Consider the following 25703-nt stretch of genomic DNA (forward strand, 5'->3'; position numbering starts at 1 on the left):
TCACATGATTTCAGTTTATCAATGTGAGGCCCATAGGTCGGTGAGAAAGGACGTCGATTTTTTTTAACCGTCCATATATGCTCTTAATCATAGATCTAAAAGGCTTTTTGGCCAAGGCCCATTCTATAATGGTGTATGTCACTATCCGAAATTCAAGTACAGAGTGTGCACCCTCAAACCCGAGTTTCAAGTTGTAACTCGTATATTATGTACTTAACTCATTTCACTATATGATTATTTACAAGTAAAAGTAATATTCATTCTATAATCCAATTAAGTCCATTCACAATCATTCACATAAAATGATTTAAGCATTAACATCCGTCCATTCTCAACATGCATAAACATTCAATCAACATAAATTAGGCACCATTCATCAGTCAATACAACTTACCAATGAATACTTGCCACGGACCTAAAATAATTCAATTAAATAAAACCAATTAAATGCATAAAATTATACAACTAAAACCATCATTCATTATATATGAATCATACTATCCTAACAAGTAAAATTCTAATTAAATAATTAAAAACAGTTCAAATATAATCATTTCATCTTCTGATAGATACAACCATGTTTCATGTGGGTCGTGCACCTAGTCAACCGCAACTTTTTGTTCATATGCCAACTTATCAATTAATTGTTTTTCTGTACGATTTTTTCATCAATGAGAATGTAGGGTAGCCAGGCTTAGTGAAAAAAACCTAACATTATCCATTCTTATTGAAATTAAAATATAATAAAAACGGAGTATGTATAATGATATGAATGCAAATGATATATAAATGCATCAGATAGGATGATAGTCCATCTGCTTGGTTTGGAGATCGTCAACCCGCATACACCTATTGGGTAGGCTTCCACCTTTCAGTTATCTTGAGAATAGCCCACATCTAGTAATGCTCTACTAAGATCGACATTTCTTCCGATGAGGGCCCCTAGGATCGACAATACAATATGTTTGTATGATGGATGATGTATGAATGCATCATTTTCATAACTATCATAGTTACTTGTCTTGATCAGAATATTCATATGTGAATTTAACATACAATTATCATAATTTATGCAATTTGGCACAAATTAGCATGTGATTTATCATAGCATACAATCACAATAGTTAAACCAACAATATTGTAATAAAACACTCCAATCAGTACATCAATCAATCAAACAATCACAAACAATTTATTTTAATTCCAATTAACATGAGACACAATAGGATTGCTCACATGAATCTAGGTAATCAAGTCGGTTTGAATTCAAAAATTATATCCACAATATTGTTATTTATATTACACGGTAGGGCCCACCTTCAATTAAGATTCTTTGAAATTTACATTCAGACAACTATCGATCGATGTTTGAGAAAATACCTTTTAAGGTACACTAGTCATTGGATGAAATTTAACCAATCTTACACCTATCATTGCCCACTCATTAGTCAAACACTAAAGAAGACCCATGGATTTACTAATCTAAACCATTCATATGGTTTTTACATCTAGATTTTGAAATTGAATTTTAAATGATTGATCGAAGTAGCCCACTAGATAAATAGATCATCTAAATTTTTGAGGTACTGGCATATTTTATATCTAAATATTAGATAAATTATATGGATGTAACCACACATACACCGATGGCCCATCTTGACGTGATACAAACGCTTGCGCAGAAATTTAAACTTTTTATTACTAAACACTCCCAAATCTAACTAATGTGGCCATCAATGTTCAGATTAATCTGAAAGTTATGGCCCTTGTATATTTTGGTCTTACAAATCATATGAACCAAGCAGATCTAATTTGATTTGATCAAATGGACACAAGTCAATCTCTGCAACAAGAAACGTTGCATGAAATCTTAATTTTTTATCATCAATACATTATATCTATTCATAAATCAATGTAATAAATATGTTATCAATCCATATCATTCATTACATATATCGAGTCAAATTGTATTAAATGCATGCAAAATATTTATAAAAGAAAAATAAACTTATCGGATCTAAACTCTCTAAAATCATCTCTTCTCTCTCTCTCCATTTCTCAATTATACATATGGTTTCTTTTTGTTAATATATGAGTTAGAGTATAATTCTTCTTACCATAGGAAAAAAAGAGATATATGAAATCTCACTAAATTCAAAAAATCTTTTCGGGTCACCAAATTGTGGGATCCATTAATGGCTTAAGGATGTGTTGAAGATACTATGTCTTCAGTCCATCTAAGTGGGGCCCATAGTCAGTTATCCAGACAATGAAGTGGCCCAGGCAAAGATGACCACAGCCCAGAAATCTCGTCAATGACACCATCCTTAGTGTCTTGTCACCTAAGGAAATTAAAGCAAGAACTAGAGATTCGACGGCTAGGATCTTTAACCAACATCCTCGTGGAGAAGTGGTCCATCCATAAGCAAGTGTAAGTATCGCCCCTTTAAGTTGCAAATCCATCTGATATTGTTAACAACGATTGGGTTTTGCTGAGGTAAGATACTAATCACCTAAACTAATTTCATACACGGGCCCACCAGAATCATAGGGACATACATCACCTATCTGGACCATTAGGTCCAAGTGACTGTGTATAGGTTGGCTCGAAAATCCATAAAGATTTAGACTCCAACATGTGTGGTTCACCTTTGATGGTCTAATTCTCTCGAAAATCACTTTGTTCAATTGATTTGTATTGTCCATTTCTTACCTATTTTAGTGGACCACCTTAGCCAAAAATTAATTTTGATCAAATGATCCTAGCCATATATTAATGAATGATTAGAAGAATGGATGCTCTATATGGATGATACCAGAAAAGATGAACTAATTGATTTAGATATTCCATTATATGTGGCCCAGATTTGGTTACCCAGAATAACTTTGATTCCCATGACCCATCTATGGTTATGATAATGGATAGTCAGGTTTTACCATTGATCTGCACCATTCAGCCATCACGTGTGGCACACCTCCCATAACCCATCTCACTAAAATGTCACCGTAAGCCTAACCATCTAATCAATGGTTAGGAAGAATTGATGGCCATATTGATTATACAAGAAAAAGGCCGACCATTAAATTGGCTGTCCATCATCATCACACCTGGGAATGTTTTTCTCATGGATGAAAATGGGCCAAAAAAGTAAAATTCGCGTGCCAACTTGTCATCTACTCCGTCCATCAGATTAGCTCCTGGATGCTAGACCTTAGGGCCAAAATTCTAACAGATTCACAACTCAGGTTGGCCACACCATATGGAACAATGTAGATCCTACGCAAACTGTAGCTTTGTGAGTGGGGCATCTTTCATCAAACCCGTTCATCACATACGAATCAGAATGATAAACGCAAGGTATAAAAATCAGCTTGAATTAAAACTCAGACGGGCCACACATTGTGAACTTTGCATTAGGTTCAGTACCAACTTTTGGATTCAAAGCTTCGACTAATCTAGACAATTTATTTTTATGGTTGCGTCACATTCGCTAATTATGTCCGTTAATTTCAGAGCCTACGTCATCTCCTTCTCCTTTCTAAAGTCCAACCCACATTCACAAATTAAAATTTTCAAATGCCTATACTGGCATAGGCCTGCCTAACCTAGCTTTTAGCTCCTTAAAATAACTATAATCAGAGAGAAACCACGTGCAACCGTCCTTTTATTCCACTCCATGCTCTCAATCCACCCGGCCAATAGCTTGCAAAAAATGAACCATCAAGGTCATTTATAACAAAATAGATCCAATCCAGACCATTCATTCAATGGTGCCACTCGGATTGGTTATAGTGCATAAAAAAAATATTTTGAAAATTGGTAAGTGGGATATGTATTTGAATGGCCTCATATCTAACATTAGTCTACCATCCAATTAAATCTCACTAAATGAACTTATACCATTACTGTCCAGCCCATAAGATACGGACCCAAGTCCAAGTCCAAGCCCACGAGCTAACCAGTAAAGATTGGCCAGCCCAATTATATGGACCTGACCTCCAAGCTCAGCAAATAAATAAATAAAAAGCCAACATTAAAGATTATAGAGCAATGAAGGGAGGTGTGTGTGGTCGGTAGAGACTCCTAATAATTAGGTACACCTAATCTAATTTAGATATGCTAATGGTTGAAAATGGGTGGTAAAGAACAAAATGATTTCTGAATAAAACAAAATCAGGACAGTTGTTTCTGTTACCTAACAGCCGCAGATTATTCTCAGTGAAAACAATTTAGCAGTCAAAATCGATGGCGGTGATAAACATCAAAACGTGGCCCACCAAATAAATTCTGCTTCACATATCATCTCAAGCAAATTTAGGAATTTTGAATAATTAAGCTAGCGTTGATGTTTTGCCCCTATTTATCGCCTAACAGGTCAGGAATGACAGTTGGAAAAATAAAAATTCATAAAAAGACAGTAGCCGACCTACACTTTTGAGAGGTGTTGTGCTGCTGGAAAAGCTATGTTGGGCCCACCATTATGTTATGTGTTTTATACATTATCTCCATTCATTTTCTAGCTCATTTTAGGATAATAGCTCAAAAATGAGGCAGATCCAAATCTCAGGTGGACCACACCAGAAAACTGTGGTGACTCAACGTCCACCATTAAAATGAACCAGTACATTGGGCTTACGGACTAAAACGAAGTAGCAAATTGGGTGGACAGCTTAATAAAAACATACATAATGGTGGGACCAACAGAACTACAGCAGCATGGATTATCGACATCAGTGTTGCCTGCTATACTACAGCAATCCTAGTCAACCAATATGATGGGACATGAAAAACCATCTCCATCTAGCTTTTATATGAGCCAGAATATCTGTTGAGAGCCTTCACGGAACCGATTAGGCGAAATGATGCAAATTTTTTGTTTAATAGATTTACCCAAACGGACTCTTTTTTCATCTGATTTTGAGATAACTTCAATCACATTGCTTTCCTCGCGTGGCGGATAATCCTTCCATGTACCACCACCACCGAAGCAGCAGAACATATATTATTCTCATTCCGCAACTTTGCCACCCCCAACCCCCACCAAAACACACGCATGCACGTCGGCAGGCAGGAGGGGTGCAGTGCTGCTCCTTAATGCACTCATCGGTAAAGAGCACCCAAAGTATCTCTGCAGTTGTACTATTCTGTAATCTGGCCATGGACGGACGCAGATCTCTAGTACATGTGCTGTAATCTGGCCATAGACGGGCGCAGATCTCTAGTACATGTGCCATTTGACGAAGGAACGGTATTTCTTATACAGACCAGATCTCTAGTACATGTGCCATTTGATGAGGAAACGGTAGGGAGCTGTTCTGCAGGTGGGCATTCAATCCAAACACTGATTAAACTGGAGGGTAGCTATCCAATTCACTTTGGAATGGAATCCATCAGACTCCTCGAAAGTGTCTTGGGCCTGTAGGACAACGCTGTAAAAAAAAAAAACTTTTAAATGGGCTTTACAATCTAGGTACAGTTTTCAAAAAATGACAACACGTAGGCAATATTAGATGGGCGGGTCCCGAGTGTATATTAGATTTTTTAGGCAGGGTGTGACAGAAATTTAGGACAAAACCAACATAAGCTTAGTCCATTGTCAGAACCGACTAGGAGCGTCACTATCAATTTGATCAATGGCCTTTAATAAGATTGGAAATTTTAATTTGTTTTATGGGCATGATGAATAAACAGCTGATTTCGTTGAGACCCAATAGATAGACGGCAAGGATTTGGTCCAGCCTATACACAGAATGCATAGAGAACTTGCATACTACATGTAGAAATTTCATGATAGACTAGCTGCAGTTTGGGGAAAAAAGGCCAAGGGCTTGTTTGGGTGGAATGGATTTGGAACCCCTGGATCTGGAATGAAACCCTCTTGTTGTGTTTTGGCTGCCTGTATCTATGTTGAAACCCTCTATATGGGAGCCCCCCTTCGATTTGAAATAATCTTTTTGTGTTTGGCAGCAGCCGAATTCCCTCTAAATCCCAAAAGTAGACATGCACAATGTATTTACAAGGGTTTGAATTTAATTACTAAATCAAATCAAATTTAACACCACTAATTAGTGTAAGCATGTAATGAATGACATAGAAATATATACTTTGCACGAGGCCAATGAAATTCAAGTACGATGATGAAATTCAAGTCTCCGTGGGCCACAAGCACAAATCATCTAAATTAATTATAATGATAGAATTTATAATCTAATTGTCCTGGGATATCATTAGTGGGCTATGCGTCCAATATATTAATAGCCCAGTAAAACATATGCTACACGTAACTCTTGGAAGGATTTTAGATATAATCAAGCTTTTATCTTAGATGTGATCCACTCAAATCCATGGTGCCAAACAACCACAAAGGCAAGAGAAGGTCGTATGAGGGCCCAAAACCTCCGGAACAACTCTTTTAGGCAGCACAAAAACACCCATCAGACTTCAATCAAAAAATTACAACTACCGAGGGCCACACAAATTGACACACATGGATGAGATGCCAACCATTAGGAACCCAGAAGGACTTAGTCTATTCAGTGCAGTACAGAAGATTGTTCTAAACAACTGATGGTAGCCAGCCGAACCATTATATCAATGTACTACTTACCAAAATGTTGGAAAGTCCCAATTGTATAAATGTCCAACCAACGTCTCTTTTTACAACCTACTATTTCATCAGGCACATTCGTTAGATTTATCTAGGACCATTTAGGTTAGGACCCACCAAAATGCTCATGTGAAATTCACAGATGACCAGGTAACTCCATCTCCAAACCGTGGAACGAGATAGTATTAAAACTTAAAGGGTTAAGGGTGAACGGCTCTCTTGCAATTGTTCCCTTCAGGGGGCGTTTGGCCAGGCAGATTGAATGGTATTGAATGGTATTAGGGTGGATGGGATCGTAAAATCCCTCTTAATCCCATCCCTTGCATGTTTGGACAGCGATGGATTTCATTGAGTCTGAATCCATCGAAGATTTGAGGAGGATGTGGAGGGATTGCGAAATCCCTCCTAATCCCATCTCTTACCTTTACTCTCTCTCTCTACGTGCGTGCTTGTCACATTCGAGGGTTTTGCCTTATAGATTCACGGGTTCTGCAAGTTTTCAATATCTCAGCTCGAAAGTCTCGACAATTCAGACCCAGGTGGAAGAAATGAATAGTGCTAAAATCTGCAACTGGCTTTCGAAGATTTACAGATTTTGCTATTGGGTCCTTGAAATCTCCTAACGCTGTTCAAAATCAAGCTCGGAAAAAATCAAACAGAATTTTGAACTGATTTTCCTGGTTAAATCGAACAGATTTGAACTGATTTCCCGGTTTTTTAATCTACATCAATTCTGAAGCTGGGTCCTGTAGCTTCGAGGTTTCAGTGAGTTTTGAAATATATACAAACTATTTGAAATCTATCTCGAAATGCATGAATTCAAAACCCCCTATAAGAAAATGAGTTTTCTAATTGATCGCGAATTCATCACAATCATAAATCGCTTGTTTTCTGCAGAATGAAAGAGAAAACCAGTGTGTGGAAGGGATTGATTGGTAGAGAAGAAGACAAGCTGCGTCGTGGAAGATTCTCATTCTGAACCAGATTCTCATTCTGGACCGCCCCCACAAATCGGCCTCCTAGTTTTGAGCCTCGTTTAAGATTTTTCTGTTGCAGTTCTTAAAAGATTGATTGCAAACCCAGCCAAACAGGATAGGAGTTTAGCATCCCTAGATATGTCAGCCATCCCAAATAGAAAAGATTGACTGCAAACCCAGCCAAACAGGATAGGAGTATAGCATCCCTAGATATGTCAGCCATCTCAAATGGGCATAAATTTTGGCCACTGGATACACCAATATCATGAGATTGCCACCAATTCATGGAGGCTACCATCACTGCCTTAAATATGATCCCATTCACCCTAATACCAATCAATCCACCCGGCCAAACGGGCCCTTAGCTTGGATAGGCCTGATTGTTTGGAAATGAAATTTTCACAAGAAACCAAACACAGCCCTTATTTGCATGTGAGACATCACTTTGGCCGGAAGGTTAAAAATTAGGCTGACAGACTGCCACAACCTTGTTGCATGTGTTTTGTCCATGTCAAAATGTTTTTTTAAAATCATTTCAAGGTAAGAGGGGGGGAAAAATTTTGGCGGATACAACCAACCGTGATTGAACACCCAACATCAAAAACTTCCTCAGACACAGTAATATTTATTTGCCATTCAATCTGTTGATTATGAAGGAAAAACACAAATATTAGCTCCATTAAAAAACTTATGGCCCACAAGAAGATTTTAATGGGAAGTTAAATCACTGTTTCCTGCAGTGTGATCCACATGAGATTTGGGGTAGGGTTCAATTTGGAGCTGATGGCCATGATAGCAGTGATCCACATGAGATTTGGGGTCTGGCTCAATTTGGAGCTCATGGGCATCATAGCAACTGGGAATGACAGCATTACAACGCAATCTGAATCATTCGATTTCCTATAATCATCATAGATCAAGCTGACCTGTGATTAAGGCAATCCACTTTAACATGTTATTCTGAGGACCTACCTGGAGTTTTTTTTTTTTTTTACGACCTAGAAGGGGGCCCTATGGGGTCCACCTTGATGCATGTAGCAACTATGGTTGAGTTTCAACTGTAGTCATCATTGTCACCACTGCTTTCAGTAAATCATTCAATTTGCCTTTCGGACTTGGACATTCTAATGTTCTGTTAAAATAAATGGACATGTACAAGACATACACGAGTGGCCAGCACAACCCATCCAAAACCTTCCATCTCCTCAGGTAAGTACCTAATCAGGTGGTCCACCCAGACAAGGATGCCATGCAATGATTCAGGTCTGAAGTATAAAGATACGGCTACTTGTGATTCAGCCAAATGAAGTAAGCAACTTGGATGTAAGCCTAAGCCACATAAATCACATATAGATATAAGACTTTCAATATTCACTGTTTGCAATCATCAATGCACTGAAAATAGATTAGGGGCAGATAATTTCAAATCCCATGATATTTTGTGGCACCATAAAATAAATATAGGTTTCAAATCCAGAAGGTTTCAACCTCCAAATAGAGAGTTTGAAATCCTAAGGTCAAAGCTTAAATTACATCTAAAATCCTTCTTAGAATTGCATATGTAACATGAATGTCACTAGACTATAAACCTATTATTTAAAAGGCCCACTGATGATATCCTAGAACAATTTATTAGATAATCAATTGTATCACCATTAAGTACTTTAATACAATCCAAACGGGGTCCACGTAAATAAAGAGTTAAAAATCTTTACTTATCTGTTCTTATGCTTTATGGCAAATCCAAGACTTTGAATTTCATCATTTTTAGGAAAAGTATATATTTCAAGAGACTTATTACAACCATTATCTCAAAATTTTAAATACAAAGGGTTCCAAATCCACACCGCGGATGCCCTTACCATAAACATCACGGTGGAAAACCACAGGCCTCTTTGCTGGCCCCTCTTCAAGAGTGGACTAAAGACATTCTAAAATGTCATCCCTGAACTCCCGAAGATGGGCTTCTGATGATATTTACTTAAATTCTTAAATTAAGAAGAGAAATTGGTTGCAGAAGGTGGGCTTCTAATGATATTAACTTCAATTGACAAAGGAAAGAGCTAGGTGATATAAAAACACCTAATCTTATGGAGGCATGTGTATCGTCACATCACACCTGTGGAGGTATGTGTTGTAAACAACTACCATCTCTTGGTATGTGCACCACAGAAAGATAATGCCACCGATAGTTGAAACGTGTTCACAAGATCACCTGCCAACTTGATGCAAAGCTAATGTAGCCCAACCAGTATGTAAATCGTAACCGTTCAATGCAAACTGTTTTTTTGTGGTGTGGTCCACTTGAGCTTTAGATCGGCCCAAAAAATGATCTCCCAAAATGAATAAACAGAAGGTATGATATTAAAAATTAATGGCTAATTTTGGCAAACCAACATAGCAAAAAATAATTTCTTTTTTCTTAAACAAGACAAGAAAGAATTATTTTCTTAAAAGAGCCTTGATGAACCAACAATTTCGAAAGCAGAGATTTGACACACGCTGTGGATTTGAAAAATCAAGACACCAAATTATTATTTTCGAAATACCCAATGGTTATTAAATTACAACAACATTAAAAAGGAAGAAAATTATAAAAATTGTAAAAGAAATTAGATTGAGAGAAGGATCAGAAAACTGGCTTTTTCAGTCCCTTAAAAAAGGGAGATAAAAGAAATAGCACAGTTCGAATCAAAGTCGATCATATGGGGAAAGATTTATCCTCATTTCCTTTTTTTCCAATCTAAATACTATTAATAAATAAATAACTAAAAAAAGGAGAAAAAAATAACAGTTGCATAAAAGGAGAATAAAGATGGATGGATCAGATTCTTGGCTTGATTCTCCAAAGAGAAATAAAAACAGCACTGTTATAATCAAAGTCGATCATTTGGGGAAAGGATCATCATTTCCACTCCATCAAACATTCAGATATCTATGAAATAGAAGAGACTGAGAGGGGATTTCTCCAGATCTGATAGATCGAGGCATTAACAGCCATCGATTTTAGAGACACAGATATGGAGATCTGGTGAATTTGGCGTCGGCTCATACACGGCACACACGGAGATGAAAGAGTGCTGGTAATCAGTATTCGACGCTAAGACAGACAGACAGACAGAGAGAGAGAGAGAAAGAGAGAGAGAGAGAGAGAAAGAGAGAGAGAGAGAGTCCTAAAAGCCTATAAGGAAGAAGGGATGGAGAGATTCATAAAACCCTAAGAAGAATAAATGGGCCATCTGTAAAGGGATGGGCAGAATCTAAAACCCTAAACAGGAAGAAGAAGCTTGCAGTCGCTATGGATGGAATGGGAGAAGATGATGGGATATTTATAAAGATATTAGGTTGAAACCCTAGGATGCAATCCACACCGTCCACCCGTAATGTTAGGGTTACATCCATTGCGTTCATCGGTTCCGCCAGGTCTTATAAGACAAGAGCCCAAACACGATACACGTGACGTATAGGTTTTATCCACACCGTCCATCCATGTTTTTTCATATGATTTTAGAATATAAATCCAAAAATGAGGCAGTTCCAAGGCTCAAGTGAACCAAAGATTGGGGATTAAACACTTACCATTGAAAATTTTTTGGGGACTACGGACGCTTTGGATCAAGCTGATATTTGTGCTTTCGCTTCATCCAGGTCTATGTGACCTTATGAACAGGTTGGATGGCAATTAACCAGGCCCTATCAAGGTTTCAACGGTTAGATGTCATTATTCCCACTGCTTCCTGTGTTGTGGTACACTTAAACCTCAGGTCCATCGCATTTTTGGGCCTGTAAGCTTAAATTATATGGTAAAATGGATGGACGGTTTAGATAAAAACCTGTGCGTCCCAGCGGCCCTACGGAGCCATGTACCTTCCTAATTGACGGCCGGGGGTTGTACCCAACCGCGTCTCCTAATACGAGGAGGTAGATCCACCGTTGAAAAGTGGGAATTGAACGTCCACCGTTGAAACATTCTTAGGTGGTTGGATCGGAGGTTGATATTCGTGTTGTCCCTTCTTCCATATTGGAATAAGGTGATGAACTCATTGAATGGCATTTAAACATCACGGTGGGCCCCACAAAGGTTTCAATGGGGGTCGTTTCTATCCCCACTCTTTCTAATGGTGTGGCTCACTTGAGATTAGAATCTCTCTCGCTTCAAAGCATGATACTAAAATGATCTGCCGAAACGGATGGACGGAGTTGATATAACAAAAACATAAAGGAAGGCCTCACGGTGCTGGAGGTTGCAGTTGCAGGCAATCCGCGTCCCAAACCCTAGACACGGACGTCTTTTTTGGGACCTAGCTAAGACGGACGGTCCTGTCAGGGGCTCTGTGGGTCCACTGTGATATACGTGTTTTATCCAATCCGTCCATACATTTTCAAAGATAATTTTAGCGTATAAGTCCAAACATTAGGCAGATAAAATCTTGAGTGGACTTTATCAACAGGTTGGATGGAAACTAAACTAATATCACCCTTGGACTCAGGAAGGTTTCATTGTCACCACTGCTTCCTGTGGTGTGGTCCACTTCAGATAAAACACATATATCAGGGTGGGCCCGACAGAGCCCTTGACAGGACCCTCTGTCTCTAGCGAGGTCCTGGTGGGGGTAGTACCCAATCCGCACCCCTTTTTATCAACAACGGGTAGGAGCCAAAGAGGCCACGTGGACGGATGATATTCTTTCACGTTCTATTCCAGGCTTCCAGCGTCTAATCGTCTCACTATGGTTGCTAGGGGCAGCAGTGGGTCGGGTCGGGCCCCACCCACTTCTTAGTCCGTTCGGCCCAGCAACCTGATTTTAACGGTCCCGGTCGCTGCTATCGAGGGGCTCGGTTAGTCCCGTGCCAAGACTGTCTAGGCCCAGCCCACATAGTAAAACCCAGGTTAGAGTTGGGCCAGGCCAATGATGGTCCACAAAAAAAAAAAAGCTGGAGCCCCACCCATTACGGTAATGGTTATGCATGGCCTAGGCCCGAGCGGATAGGTCTAGTTCGAGCAGGCTGACAGGCTCTTGGACGCAACATGATACCAGCCTGATTTATAGACTGGCTTAAATTTTAGGACCGGATCTAGCCCTTGGGCCTACTATAATTAAGCCCAAGCCCATAAAACGGGCCATGATGGAAAGCATGATACCAAACTGGCCCATTGACAGCCCTAATCACAGGTGGTGGAACAAAACTCGACCTTTTCATGACCCATTTGGAGGGCACTTCACAAAATGGATATTTGACTTTGGTCGGTCTTCTAAATATCCATCCCATGATTTTTCAGCGAGTGTGATGAAACCTTGCTTCCACCCGGTCGCTTGATTATTTGATAAGAAAATTGAAATCGGGGAGTGGGTCACCCGATTATGAGATTAATTGGGTCTAAAAACTGGCAAGCCTGCCCATTAACATCACAAGCAGACTACTCTCGGGCCTTGATATCAAAGCTGGCAAAACCTAGCTACATGCGCATGCTCGACCCACAGGACTTAGTTACATGCTCAAGCCCAACATGTGTCGGGTGAGAATTAATAGGTTGGCTAACCAGCTTGGTCCAATTACCACAGGTAATAAAAATCACCTACTCAATGCATCATATTGACTAGTGCTCCCAATTTCAATTGGAATTGTGAACTCACATGTTCATGAAGGCCTACTTCTTCATCATTCAAGTCTAATAAAAATCCTGTTATGCCGTTCAACTCCATTGAGGACCATCTTCTCAGATAAAATAAAGGTCCTCAACTTCTATTTAAACCTTTCAATTCTCCTTTCAGAGCTTTCAATTTGATCCAACTCACATTTCAATCCTAACCAGTACAGTTCTTAATTTTATATATGTGGTTCAAACATTGATTCTCACTTTATGGACATAGACAAAGTGAACCCCACAAAGCTTAGGTGTTTTATGCAATTGGGTGAAACAGGTGTTGTAACAATTCGATTTCGGTCCGCTATAAATGTTTAATCCAAACCAGTAATTAGGCTCGGATCTAACTTGTTGATTTTGAAATCATTGTCAAGTCTTACTTTAATTAGAATACTTAGTTATTAAGCAGGTTCTAATTTAGTTAAATTAGGAAGGTAATTAATTAGGAAATTTGCTTCTTCAAATTGTAGTGTTAATAGGATTAAGAAACAAAGAGCCATGTTCTATATAAAGGTTAGTATGCACATCGCAAGTTGTCAACAAAAAGAGTTGCACTAGCAGAAGCACTTACTTTTTGAGAAATGGTTAATGGCCTGATATACTTAGCTATTACTTATTCAAATATATAAAGTTGAGAAGCCACATATGGAAGTAGTAAACCTTATTTTAAGATATTTTATAAATATTTGATATCAATAATGCCTACAAGCTATTGCGATGTAAATTTGGTTAGGTACCCATTTACATGTCCTTTGACATTAGGTTTTTGCCTTAGCTTTGGTTTGGAAATCATACCATGAGAAAGCAAAAAACCAACGATAGTTACATTGTCTACTATCAATGTTGAATATTGAGTTATTAACACAACTATTAAGAGATAGCCCTCTCCGTGGGATGCGGATTGAGTTACTCAGTACGTAATCCTACCCCCTCCATTCGGGCAGGGCTCTGTGGGGGCCATGGTGATGTAAAACTTTTATCCACGCCATTCATCACTTTTCTCAGGTCATTTTAAGATATGATCCTAAAAATTAGGCAAGTCCACAACTCCCGTGGACCACACCAAAGGAAGCTACAATGATAATGACACCCACCGTTGAAACCTTTCTAAGGGCCACTGTGATATTTTTTTGCCATCCAACCTATTAATAAGGTCATTTAGACATGGATGAAGTAAAAAAAACAAATATCAGCTTGATCTAAGACTTCTCCAGCTCCCAAGAAATTTTTAACGGTGGACATTCAATCCCCACTTTCTAGTCCACTTAAGCCTTGGACCTGCCACGTTTTTATATAGTATCTTAAAATTATTCGAGAAAAACAATGAACGGTATGGATAAAACTCTTACATCACGGTGGACCCCACAAATCCCTACCCAGATGGATTACGATCCGAGCGGGGGTCGGACGCAATCCGCGTCCATCTCCTCTCCGTCTGTCTCCGTTAGATAATTCTAATGGATTTTTTCTTTTAATATATTTAAAAACTGCGTGGGTGGCACTCGTATGAAGTGGACCGAGTCAGCAAGTTCCTGACTCCCGGAAACGGAGGATCCGCATTTATTATGAATTAAACGTGTGTAGCATACTCATTTAAATTTTAATATTTTAAAGAGTTAATAACATGTATTAAATATTATTAATTTTTAATTAAATATAAATATATATTAATTAGTATTAAAGTTATTATCACGTGAGTATTGGATTTAGAGATTTTTTATTTTTTTTTTTAAAGCATGTGACTATCATTAGGGGGTCACTATTCTATACCACCCATCGCAATGACCAACCCAAAAATTTCAAATCATTCAAGTTTTAATACAAGATCAGCTGATTAGCCATTCGCTAACTTAAATCAATGGAATGAAACCGTTACATTTATAAGCAAATCAACGTCGTGCAAAGAGCTCCTCAATTGGCGCAGGGATGAACATGATGAGGATAACTACTCCAAATCCACGGAGCTTCTCTAGACTCCTCACAGAAACTTCTCGAATCCACGAGGAAAGAAAGCAGAAAATAGAAATAAATTCTAATAAATTCAAAATTGATTAATTGATGAATAAAAACGAGTTCACAACCCTTTAAATAGGGATACCAAGTAATGGGAAAGAAATCAGAATCAAACTACAACTAAAATTCCTAGAATCCGCGACTTACTATAAATAGTAAACCGACTATTTATAGACGGTCGTGATGTCTACTAGTGTGCAAGGTTTTCGGCCAAAAATAGTAAGGCCCCGTTTGTTAAATCTGAAGTCTAAAGCCTGAATCTAAAGTCTAAAGCTGAATCTGAAAACTGAAGCCTGGATCTAAAATCTGAAGTCAAAAAACTTGTTTGGTAATTATGGCTAAAGTCTGAAAATTAAGTACTGAATTTGAAATAATTTGTTTGTTAACAAACACCTGAAATGTCTGAAATATGTTAATTTGACATATTTACCCCTATTTCCTTTTTGGAAATGTTTTATATGGTAAAGAAATTATTTTTTATTAAATGAAAATAAAATTATTCTATTTAATTTAAATAAACTATAAATTACTTAATAGAAAATTAAAATATCATTATTCATAAAAACAGATAAAAAATTAATAATTTGCATGTATAAGTGTGGCAAAAATTACTTCTTGCATATTGGACATCCTAAAATGAACTCACAAAACGGATGGACGGTTAAGATTTCTCATAAACATCCTAGTGGGCCCCACCTGCGTTCCCAGTGTAGGAACTTGCCGCGGGAAGCGGATTGCGAGTAACTCAGTACGATAAACGTACTGAGTAAACTCTGTGGGGTCCACCGTGATCTACATATTTTATCTACTCCATCCATCCATTTTTAAAAATAATTTTATGGCTTGAGCCCAAAAATGAAATATATCCAAATCTCAAGTGGACCTCACCATGGGAAACAGTGTGAATTAAAATTCTACCATTGAAAATTTCTCAGGCCCACAGAATTTTTGGATCAAGCTTATATTTGAGTTTTCCCTTCATCCGTGTCTGTGTGATCTTATGAACAGGTTGGATGACAAATAAACATCACCGTTGGCCCTAGCGAGGTTTCAACGGTGGAAGTCATTATTCCCACTATTTCCTTTGGTGTGGTCCAATTGACCTTTGAGCATGCTTGTATTTTAGAATCAACCACTAAAATGATATGTAAAAACGGATGGACGGTGTGGATAATCCACATACATTCATAATAGGCCCAACTGAGTTTACCAGGCCAATGATGGTCCACAAAAAAAAAAAAGCTGGAGCCCCACCCATTATGGTTATGCATGGCCTAGGCCCGAGCGGATAGGTCTAGTTCGAACAGGCTGACAGGCTCTTAGGCGCAACATGATACCAGCCTGATTTATAGACTGGCTTAAATTTTAGGACCGGATCTAGCCCTTGGGCCTACTATATTTAAGCCCAAGCCCATAAAACGGGCCATGATGGAAAGCATGATGCCAAACTGGCCCATTGACAGCCCTAATCACAGGTGGTGGAACCAAACTCGACCTTTTCATGACCCATTTGGAGGGCACTTCACAAAATGGATATTTGACTTTGGTCGGTCTTCTAAATATCCATCCCATGATTTTTCAGCGAGTGTGATGAAACCTTGCTTCCACCCGGTCGCTTGATTTTTTGATAAGAAAATTGAAATCGGGTAGTGGGTTACCCGATTATGAGATTAATTGGGTCTAAACACTGGCAAGCCTGCCCATTAACATCACAAGCAGACTACTATCGGGCCTTGATATCAAAGCTGGCAAAACCTAGCTACATGCCCATGCTGGACCCACAGGACTTAGTTACATGCTCAAGCCCAACATGTGTCGGGTGAGAATTAAAAGGTTGACTAACCAGCTTGGTCCATCTACCACAGGTAATAAAAATCACCTACTCAATGCATCATATTGACTAGTGCTCCCAATTTCAATTGGAATTGTGAACTCACATGTTCATGAAGGCCTACTTCTTCATCATTCAAGTCTAATAAAAATCCTGTTAGGCCGTTCAATTCCATTAAGGACCATCTGAGAAGATAAAATAAAGGTCATCAACTTCTATTTAAGCCTTTCAATTTGAACCAACTCACATTTCAATCCTAACCAGAGCAGTTCTTAATTTTATATATGTGGTTCAAACATTGATTCTCACTTAATGGACATAGACAAAGTGAGCCCCACAAAGCTTAGGTGTTTTATGCAATTGGGTGAAACAGTTGTTGTAACAATTCAATTTCGGTCCGCTATAAATGGTTAATCCAAACCAGTAATTAGGCTCGGATCTAACTTGTTGATTTTGAAATCATTGTCAAGTCTTACTTTAATTAGAATACTTAGTTATTAAGAAAGTTCTAATTTAGTTAAATTAGGAAGGTAATTAATTAGGAAATTTGCTTCTTAAAATTGTAGTGTTAATAGGATTAAGAAACAAAGAGCCATGTTCTATATAAAGGTTAGTATGCACATCGCAAGTTGTCAACAAAAAGAGTTGCACTAATAGATGCACTTACTTTTTGAGAAATGGTTAATGGCCTGATATATTTAGCTATTACTTATTAAAATATATTAAGTTGAGAAGCCACATATGGAGGCAGTAAACCTTATTTTTAAGATATTTAATAAATATTTGATATCAATAATGCCTACAAGCTATTGCGATGTAAATTTGGTTAGGTACCCATTTACATGTCCCCTTTGACATTAGGTTTTTGTCTTAGCCTTGGTTCGGAAATCATACCATGAGAAAGCAAAAACCAACCGATAGTTACATTGTCTACTATAAATGTTAAATATTGAGTTGTGTGTGTGTGTGTGTGTGTGTGTGTGTAAGTGTGTGATTAAAACAACTATTAAGAGATAGCCCTCTCGGTGGGATGCGGATTGAGTTACTCAGCACGTAATCCTACCCCCTCCATCCGGGCAGGGCTCTGTGGGGGCCATGGTGATGTAAAACTTTTATCAACTCCGTTCATCACTTTTCTCAGGTCATTTTAAGATATGATCCTAAAAAGTAGACAAGTCCACAACTCCCTTGGACCACACCAAAGGAAGCTACAGTGATAATGACACCCACCGTTGAAACCTTTCTAAGGGCCACCGTGATATTTCTTTTGCCATCCAACCTATTACTAAGGTCATTTAGACATGGATGAAGTAAAAAAAAAAAAAAAAAAAAAGAAATATCAGCTTGATCTAAGACTTCTCCAGCTCCCAAGAAATTTTTAATGGTAGACGTTCAATCCCCACTTTCTAGTCCACTTAAGCCTTGGACCTGCCATGTTTTTATATAGTATCTTAAAATTATCCGAGAAAAACAATGAACGGTGTGGATAAAACTCTTACATCACGGTGGACCCCATAGATCCCTACCCAAACGGATTACGATCCGGGCGGGGGTAGGACGTAATCCGCGTCCGTCTCCTCTCCGTCTGTCTCTGTTAGATAATTCTAATGGATTTTTTCTTTTAATATATTTAAAAACTGCGTTGGTGGCACTCGTATGAAGTGGACCGAGTCAGCAAGTTCGTGACTACCGAAAACAGAGGATCCGCACTTATTATGAATTAAACATGTGTAGCATACCCATTTAAATTTTAACATTTTAAAGAGTTAATAACATGTATTAAATATTATTAATTTTTAATAAAATATAACTATATATTAATTAGTATTAAAGTTATTATCACATGAGTATTGGATTTAGAGATGAAAAAAAAAAAAGGCACGTGACTATCATTAGGGGGTCACTATTCTATACCACTCATCACAATAACCAACCCAAAAATTTCAAATCATTCAAGTTTTAATACAAGATTAGCTGATTATCCATTCCTTAACTTAAATCAATGGAATGAAACCGTTAAATTCATAAGCAAATCAACGCCGTGTAAAGAGCTCTTCAATTGACGCAGGGATGAACGTGATGGGGATAACTACTCCGAATCCACAGAGCTTCTCTGGACTCCTCACAGAAACTTCTCGAATCCACGAGGAAAGAAAGCAGAAAATAGAAATAAATTCTAATAAATTCGAAATTGATTAATTGATGAATAAAAACGAGTTCACAACCCTTTAAATAGGGGTACCAAGCAATGGGAAAGAAATCAGAATCAAACTACAACTAAAACTCTTAGAACCCGCGACTTCTATAAATAGTAAACTTACTATTTATAGACGGTCGTGATGTCTACTAGTGCGCAAGGTTTTCGACCAAAAATAGTAAGTGTCCTATTTGGCTTCACCAAACCGTTCTCCTAATTATTCTAAGCTCTTTTCACATTGGGCGCAACTCCTAAAGCCCGACGGATGAAGAGTTATAATCAAACTAAAACTTACTATTTATAGTAAAAATGAAATTAAAATAGGGAAACGACCGTCGATCCACGGGTTTTTCACAATTTCGAGTTGCGCAACCCTGCATAGCAGGGTTGGTTGGCTAAAGTAGCTCGTTCTACCCCAAAATCATATATTTTACGCCCGATAACTCATTCCGGATTGTGAGATACGCCCGATCTAAGGTCCGACGGTCCGGATCACTTCTGTCGTCGACCAGACCTTTTCTGATCCATCTTAGCCATGAAACTGTCCGCGACCCGCTCTACATCATCAACTCACCACCCAAATTCATCCATTCATTCGATCCATCAATCCACTCACCTAATCAACCATCCATAGTACATTAATCATTTCACATGTATACTCATGTGTACACTACTCACACATGCACAACCATGTGCCACGTGCATCACTTCGTATACACACGTGAGGTACTTTTGTAATAAAATTAATTAAATGTGATGGGTGTTTCACTTACATGAGGGCCACTTAAAGAGAATGGTTTGTTCTTTTTCCCACATGTGTACATTATGTATGGTGGGACCCTTGTATTATAAATAGAACATGGGTTAGGTACAATAAGAGAAAGTGTGGGAAAAAAATAATAGAAAGTAAAAAATTTTCAAAAAAGAAACTTTGTAAAGATTTTATCAAAGGTGGGTGATCCATCCCTGATCTGAAATTTTTATAATTATATTTATTTAAAATTATTATTTTTTATTGTTATAGTTAATTGACTTGAAATTTAAAATTTGCACGAAATAATTATTTATCATTGATATTTCAAAAAAATTTATTGCTGACATATATAGAAAAATAAAGATTTTGCAAAATAAAATTAAAGAAAAATCTAAATTGAATTTCTAAATTAATGAATTTAATATGAAAAAAATTAATTATCTAAATATGTAGGAATTAAATTAGAAATTATTCTAAATCTTACTTAAGTTATGTTTTAAATTAATTTTGCTAACGTAAATCTGTAAAGTGACTTAAGTTATTAATTCTAGATATTTTTTAGAATAGTTAGAAATAATATATCAAAATAATTCATAATAATTAAAAATAATTATATTTATAATATTAAGTAAATTTTAATAATAATTAAAGTCCAAACTTAATAATTTTAAATAGCTTATTTAGCTAAAGATAAATCAGGTAAACTTTTAGTTTAGGAATATTAATGTATGATTAAGTAATTTAAACATATATTTACTTCAATATTGTTTAACTTAGTTTGATTAATAGTAATTTAATTAAATTATGAACTTTAAGGTTTGATTATGAATTTTAGGTATTATAGAATTAATTTTGATTAAAAAAATTTTAATTCTGAAATTAATTCTAAATAAACAAAACAGATAATAATTTATTCTAAATTTTTTATATTTATATTTAATTAATTAGATTTTAAATTTTAAAATTAATGATTTGTATAGATTTTCAATTTATGTAATTAATTACGTAAACCATAATATATAGAAGTGTACTAATATATTATATTAAATTAAGATTTATCGATATATATCTTAATTCAATTATTATGATTGGAAATAAATAGATAATCTGATTAATTTATTTAGTATATATTTTTCCTTCATTTATTAGAAAAAAGTAAATAATTATTATAAAATAGTTAAATTTTGTTCATGTATTACTAAATTAATTAAATTAAAATTGTTAAATCTAAATCATACATTAATCTATTTGAATTTGAGATTTAACATGAGTTATTTTTAAGAGTGTCTATGCTTTACTGATCTACAATTTTATAAAGAAATTTTATTTCGAATTTAAATAAAATTTTACTTTCGATAATTTAATTATTAAGTTATATTAAAAATAATTTTAAATCTATAATCAAATATTTTAATTACCTAATTAAAATAATTACTAAGTTAATAGCTATCGAACCTTACAATGACTTTTAGTCTTTTATGCATAATTTGATAATAACGAAAAATATATGATATAACTATGTAGTTTGTAACTAACTTACAGTAAGTTGCGATTTAATAATTTCAATTTGATTGGATGGTGGTTACTCATATCATGTGCATATTTATTTTAATGAATGTTGGAATACGGGTGCATTGCCCTGAGGATATCCCTAAAGGCATAAGCAGGTAGGACGATTGTGTCCCTTGTGTGAAAATTCATAAAGCCAGCAAGTAGGGTGATTATGTCCCTTGGGTAAAAAATCATAAAGCCAGTAAGTAGGGCGATCATGTCCCTTGAGTGAAAGACCTTATAATCCACTGGATCCTTTGGAGTCTCATTTATATACGGCGTATAAGTATGCGCGGACATACGCCTGAGGCACAACCGAAGCAGTAGTCTGACCAGCTATTGTATAAATGAGTCTATCACCTCGAGGTACTAGTACGTGTGCGTTAATACAACGTGGCCATCCACTTGGGTACGATATTGTAAAAGATTATAGTTATTTAATTTTGTTATTTATAGAAATCATGAAAAGTTTGGCATTTGGATCATCTTTACAATTCTAGTATTGCATTCACATCATCTTTTAAGATTCGGTACTTTAATTCGTGTTTTAAAATTTAAACAAAGTATTTTCATATTTGTACATTTTGTATAATTATACAAATTTCATATTTGGGTTAAATACGATCCCACGAGCTGTTATGCTCACACCAACATTAATAGTGTTTTAGGATTTAGAGATTAGTCAAGAGCGAAGAGGAGCAACAATCTTACCATTCATCTAGTTGTAGTGATCTTTTCTATTTGTATTAGAAAATATATATAGTGAAAAAAATAAATAAATAAATAAACTCAAAAGTGAAGCCTTGTATTGGATGAATGTTTGATTTATTGTAATGTAGTTTTTATTAAATTTGTGCTTAAGAATGTTTTAAAAAATTTAAGCATAACCTGGGATTCAGAGTCGAGTCTGGCCAACTCGGGCACTGAATTTCGGGGCGTGACATCTAATCTAACAATTTTATTATTTAAAATTTAAATCAGATTTAATATTTATCAAAAAATTTAAATTAAATGAATATATTGACAAGTAAATTTAATTATTTAATATTAAAATAGTTAAGTAATTTAATTACTAAATAAGTTTAATATTTTAAATAGGCTGTTTTTATATTTAAATATAATTTATAATTTCTAAATAAATAATATATATCAAGAATTAGTAATAGTAACCCTAAATTGGAATATAATTACGGCCCGTTTGGACGGGCGGATTGAAGGGGAGTCGGACGATTTAAGCGGGATTCGTCCGTCGAATCTCACAGCGTCCTATCGCCAGCTTGTTTGGGCGACATATGGATAAAAACGAGAGGGAATTTCGATGGATATTTCGCTGGATTCCCGAATCCAATGGGATCATTCTCTCTTGCAGCTGGAAATCTTCTCGAGCCCATCCCAGCCTTGTCCCCAGTCCATCGTACAGACTGGAGGATGGGATTGGAGATGGAGTAGTTATGGTGGGAGTTGCGGCGGGAGTATGGTTTTCACGCAAAATCTTTATATAAGTAAGTAGCATATAGATCGCGATGGCCATATTCATCCACAACCATTCCCATCGCAATCTGACGGATGGACTAAGGGTTGAGGCAGATCTCCTTCCTCACTAGCCCATTGAAACGCCATGAAAATGTTGTAGATCCTTCATGCATGTTGTTTTTAAGTCTTTAGTTGTTGTGATTTCTGAGAGGCCGAATAGGGTTTCTTCATGTCACTGATATACCCCTATTATCACAGGGCCATGGCCCTGTGAATTGCATGTGTGTTGTCTGGTTGGATGTCATGGCTTTCGATTTTTATATTTTAGGTGTGCATGTTGGATTTTAGTATCACACTTCATATATATTTGGTATATGTACTCTCCATCTGCTCTAATCGTGTTATAGGAGTATGGCCATTTGGGTTTTCTGATATTTCGTATTACGGCTTCAATTATTTGGGGGTTTTGAAAAAATGGATTTCTTCTGAAAATGAGGATTTTGGGTTATCTGAAAATTTTTCTTCATTGATATATAGGTTTTCTGTGTATTGCTATTCATGGAATTTATTTACTTGCACGAGAGTTAATCTCTTAGAAGGTATCTGTCGTTTCTCTGGATTGCAAATTCTGTGACTTATTCCTGATGCATCTGTAGCTTGGATGATGGTTAGTATTTATATCTTGTCAAGAGGTATCCACCTTTTGGAAAAGGTTGATACCTAGATGAATGGAGAAATGAAATTTGTTTATTGCTTATATATTGCTATTGATTTTTAAATGAATAGCTTGGTTTACAATGAGTTGAATAAATTCATTGCTTCATGCATAATAGATAGTTACAACAAATTGACTCCATTTAAATGGATGACCATGATCTGATTGCACTATAACAATGATTATATTTTAAGACGTTTCAATGTTAGTTGGGCATCTACCGTTAGACTTGAAGCTGGCAAGCAATTATTTCCTGGTTTCAATGTGATTTCAACCTATACCGTTTTGGGTTGTAGTATGGCCCATTGTTAATGCTAATAAATCATGCTATCTTCATGAAATTGCTGGTTTGTTGGCCTCTATGGATATCTGGGATGGTTAGTTGTGAAATTTTTGGCTTTGAAAATGGAATATCCATTACTTATAGTCCATTACTTATAGTGTTGTTACTTGGATGCCAGTTATGAAATCTATTGTTTTCAAATGGAATCTCTTTTCATGGTCATATGTATAAAGTTTGCTGTTTATTTAAGACTGTTAAGTCTTGTCCACATTTATCTACGTATCCTAAAGGTGATTGGTTATAGACACAAAGTTTATTAACCTCTATGTTTGGTAAGTCAAATGAATTTTTGGGATAAATGTGCATCTTTCCTTACAGGTGACAGTCTGTAATTATCAGGTCTAACCATTGTCCAGGACCTGTCAAGGTTGTCGGGTCTTTTGGATTTCAAATACATATGTGCAGTTGGAAACCATCTTTATACTTCAACTATATTGAGTATATATACCTAATGTTATAAGCTTTTTGTGAAAATCTGTTGGTTACTGGCAGCATGGTTGCAATGAATTGAAGGTCATTGATCTCATCAATTAGTTCTCAGAAAGATCTCTAGTATGGTCACTATCATCTATATTGCTTTACTGTTTCTCAAAGTGTCATATAACTTAGGATTTTCTCAGAACTTGCTTGGATTTTTCTTTGTATATTTCTCTCTATTACCTTGGTGAGTTATTTGGGTGATAAATGTGGCTTTGCAAATGGAATCTCCTTACTAGTCATCTCCTAAGTAAGATGCCAGTTTTGAGACCTTTGTTTTGCAAATTGAATCTCTTTACTAGGCTTGGTGCATCTTGGATGCCAGTTGTGAAATCTTAATCTTTGCAAATGGATTCTTTTACATAGTATTGGTTATACTTGGATGCCACTTCTGAAAAACTGACATTGCAAATGGAATCTCATTACTAGTCATCTCCTTAGTTGGATGCCAGTTTTGAAATCTTTGGATTATTACTGGAATCTATTAATCAAGGCTTGGTGCAACTTGGATGCTAGTTGTGAAATATTTGGCTTTGCAAATGGAATATCCATTACTTAATGTGGTATTACTTGGATATTAGTTATGAAATCTGTTGTTTTCAAATAGAATTTCTTTTCATGGTCATATGTATAAAGTTTCCTGGTTATCTAAGATTGTTAAGTGATGTCTACATTTATGGAACCCATAGGTGATTAGTTATACACACAGAGTTTATTAACCTCTATGTTTGGTAAGTCATATGAATTTTTGGGATAAATGTGCATCTCTCCTTACAGGTGACAGTCTAATGTAATTATCAGGTCTAACCATTGACCAGGACCAGTCAAGGTTGTCATGAATCTTGAACTATCTCATCTCTTTTCTTAATGAGCCACCACTAAAGATATCTTTGGTAACCATTTTTTGGGCAAATAGCTAGGAAAATTTAAAACATCTGTTTTATAACCCTTGTGCAATCTACATTAGCGCAAGCTACATGTAAAGTTCAAAAGGTAACACGTGCTTTCATATCTACTGTTGATTGATGACCATTGGAAACTGTTTAAATAGTTCGTACACACTATCTGGATGAAGTTTGCTAAATCATGGCATACTGATGTATCTGATCATGTATTT

The 25703-nt window shown here is 36.4% G+C and overlaps 2 non-coding genes across 2 annotated transcripts; both read right to left on the reverse strand.

The window, feature by feature from the left end:
• Nucleotides 1-10209: 10209 nt before the first annotated feature.
• Nucleotides 10210-10318, reverse strand: LOC131238439 (small nucleolar RNA Z103). Its single transcript, XR_009167848.1, has one exon. It is a non-coding gene; the product is annotated as a small nucleolar RNA Z103 (small nucleolar RNA).
• An 86-nt stretch (nt 10319-10404) lies between these two features.
• On the reverse strand, nt 10405-10500 carry LOC131238438 (small nucleolar RNA Z103). The gene has a single exon (XR_009167847.1). It is a non-coding gene; the product is annotated as a small nucleolar RNA Z103 (small nucleolar RNA).
• Nucleotides 10501-25703: the final 15203 nt, after the last annotated feature.

This window comes from Magnolia sinica, chromosome 2 (genome assembly GCF_029962835.1).
Source record: "Magnolia sinica isolate HGM2019 chromosome 2, MsV1, whole genome shotgun sequence".
Classification (NCBI taxonomy): Eukaryota; Viridiplantae; Streptophyta; class Magnoliopsida; order Magnoliales; family Magnoliaceae; genus Magnolia; species Magnolia sinica.